We start from the raw sequence: 3,530 nt of genomic DNA on the forward strand, positions 1-3,530 counted from the left end.
ATCAGTCTGGGTGGGGACTGACAATCTAATTTTCAAAGCCATTTTCAGGTAATGCTGGTGATTCTCATCAATGGGCCTGAATTTGAGTAGCGGTGAACTTTAAAACTTTGAATTTATGTATGAATATATAGTGAGAGAGAGATTATGGAGAAGAGATATGAAAAAGAAATCTCATTTATAGAAGAATGCCACTTAGCAAATATACAAGGAATGAGATTTAGAAAGAAAAAATCACCATTTCCCAGTTCCCGGTGTAACAACTGGTACAGGTGAGGATCATTGTTGGATGCTAAAATGGATTAAGTGAAAGGTTTTGGTGGAACCTAATATTCACTAGATCTCAAAATATATTTATCATTTCGAATTACATTAGTCATGAAGAACAGAAGAAAATGTTTATTTTTTGCCATAAAGAAATATAGTGGATGCTATCATAAAGGAATTTAGTGTCACCAATAATGGAACAAACTGACAGTGATTCCTGAGTGTTTGCAATGGGAAATACAGTATCATTTTTGGAATATTCTTGCCAAAATATTTAACCAGAATCTAATCAGAAAGACACAGACAAATCCAGACTATGGGACATTCTATAAAATAGATGTCATGAACCCTTCAAAAATTCTTTGGTAATTAAAAAAAAACAAGAAAAATTATGGAAAATGTTCTAAACTAAAAGTGACATAACCAAATGCAACAGATTTTCAATCAGACAAGTTCTATAAATGATAACTTTGGGGAAATTTGATTATGGAATGTTAAATACTATTTAATGCTTCAAATTTTATATGTTATAATGATACTGTGGCTACATAAGAGGTTGCTTCTAAGGAGATACATGATGAAGTATTTAAGAATAAAGTATCAGGATGATTGTAACTCCATGGGGTAGGAGGAGACAGAAAGAAAAATAGAGAAACAGCTCAAATATGGCCAAATGTAATGTTGGTGAATTTAAGTGAAAATTATATCTGTGTTAAATTTGCTCTTCTTTTAACTTTTCTGAGCATTTGAAAATTTTCAAACTAAAAAGTTAAGAAAAAAATTAAATTCCCTTCCTTGCCTATTCTGCAGTGACTCAAATGAGGGTGGAAGGATGGGGTACCGAAACAGTAAAATGGGATTTGTGAGTAAAAGAAGTCTGGGGAAAGAAGGGTTTAGGTAAACTACATACAGTAGGGGCAAAGAGCATGATCCTGATAAACTAACTTGGGTAATCTACCGGTGCTTGCTCTAGCAACATTAAAATTGACTGACTTAACAACACAATAAAAGTTTATTTCTTGTTCAAGTCATAGTTGCAGTTGAGAAAGCTGACTAGAAGAAGTGACTGGCCCAAAAGCCAAACAGGTAGCAAACCAGAATTCCCACCCAGTGCTGATTCCAAAGCCTGTGTTCATTTCCTTATGCTCACTGCCCTGAGTAGAGGGACTTGCCTGTGGTATTCTGAGATTTGCGTGAGACCATTGTGGGTCCCACTGTACCATTCTTCTTAGGCTTCATTATTAGATCTTAGTTCCATCACCAATAGGCCACACAGGACCCTGACAAGACCTCACTTTAGGACTCAGACAATCGCTTCATTTGTTCTACACACATCCTTCTCAATACCTTTTATGTCCTAAGCATAATTCCAGGATACAACAGACACAGATGGACTTAGTCACTGCCCCCTTGCTGCTCACCTTCTACGGAAGTAAAAAAGTATGCCAGTAAATAAGAGGTAGAATGTAACAGAGATCAGGAAGTTCTTTGAGATAGATTCAGGGAGCACCTGTCTGCTCATTTGGTTGGAGATCTGAAAGATCTGAATGAGGCCTAAGGGAAATGTATCATTATAAACTGGGAGAACAAGTTCAAGGGGGTGGGAGACTATAACGAGTCAGGAGTGCTACTGGACGTGCAGGTGTGGCTTAGAGCCCTAGGATGGGAAGAGAGGAGGTAGGTACCAGGGATGGCGGGTGTGAGGAGGGTGGGGAGGATTGCAGGGAATAATGTCATCAGGTTGAAGACCTCTTAGCAAAATTCTGGTGAAGAACGCAGTCACCCACACGAAAGTTGGCGGCAGCCTCTTGGTAGCAGTGGGGATGAGATTTGGTCAGGAGCCATATTGTGAAGGAGGAACTGACACCATTTGCTGATGGATGTGGGATCAGAAGGGAAAAGAAAGCTATCTCCTAGGTTTGGGGCCCAAGAAATACCTCGGCTCGTAGTCCCATTTGATTTATAGAAACAGAGATTTTTAATGGTAAAATCTGCATATGCCACATTATTGCTAAAGTCATCGTGGGATAGTATTTGCACGTATGCTTTTTCTTGGCAACCAGAGGACTAGGTTTGGTAATGTTTAATCAGCTTCCTGATATTCTTAAAATAGGGTCGATGATATTTGCTGTGTCAACCCATAAGATTTTTTTTAGAACAAAATTAAAGAATATTTATGAAAATACTATTCATACAGTTGTCATCTAATAAGCATATTGTATATCTGTGTGGCACTTTCAAGACAAAATGTACTTTCTTGTGCTCAAAGTAATTACAGTCACCACTATGGACTGGAATCCCTCTGACTGTATTAGGTTGTGTTATTATGTTAAAATAGTTATTAGCAGCCTGGGGATTTACCTCTGTAGTTCCTCAGCCGCCTGCTTCGAAAGTGCAAGGTCCTGAGTTCAATCTCTGGTACCAAAAAAAAAAAAAAAAAGTCATTAGTACTACCAAAGGGAAAGTCACTGTCTCAACCTCTGCCGTTGCCTCCTAGAGAGAGAGTGCATGCAAATGAGCGGACCAATTTTGAGGTCTGAAGAGCCCAGGGTTTTGGGTTGTTCCCCTACAGACTGCACACACTACAGTGATCAGTCAGACTCTGAGACTATCCCTTAGTGCCACCTGCAGGGATCTAGCACAGAACTTTCTCCATCTAAAATTCCTGACCTTTCTTGGTTTGGCGAACAGTCACTGCTGCTTTTTTATTTGTTATTTTTAATTTTTTGGTCCAGTAGGATTTTTTTTTCCTAAAATATTCAGAAAATCAGAAATATTTTAGTGATATTTACCTTTCAAAATATTTAACTGATGCTTACCTTTTTCTCAAAGAGTTAAGATTTACTTTCTCAATCTTTAACCAAGAAACATTTCAGAGCCAGGCATGGCAGTACATGGCTGTGACCCCAGCACTCTGGGAGGCTGAAGCAGAGGATCACGAGGTCAAGCTCAACCTGGGCAATTTAGCAATTTAAGGAAATCTTGTCACAGAATAAAAATTTTTAAAAAGGGATGGAATGCACCTCAGTGCAAAGGCCCTGGAATCGTCAAGGCAGCGTAGAGAGATATGAATATGAGAGATATAGAGAGACAGACACTGATGGATTTTTGTGTGCTAAATAGCAGAGAGAAGCATGCTAAGGAGAGTGGGAGGAAATGCCAAAGAAAACAAAGACACAAAGACTGAGGCTCAGTGGTGCCACTGCCTGCCTTGCAAGCAAAAGCTCCCAAGTTTGATCCCCAATACCAAAAAAAAAAAAAAAAAA

This window comes from Fukomys damarensis, unplaced genomic scaffold (assembly GCF_012274545.1).
Source record: "Fukomys damarensis isolate Sample0158 unplaced genomic scaffold, DMR_v1.0_HiC HiC_scaffold_37, whole genome shotgun sequence".
NCBI classification, from domain to species: Eukaryota; Metazoa; Chordata; class Mammalia; order Rodentia; family Bathyergidae; genus Fukomys; species Fukomys damarensis.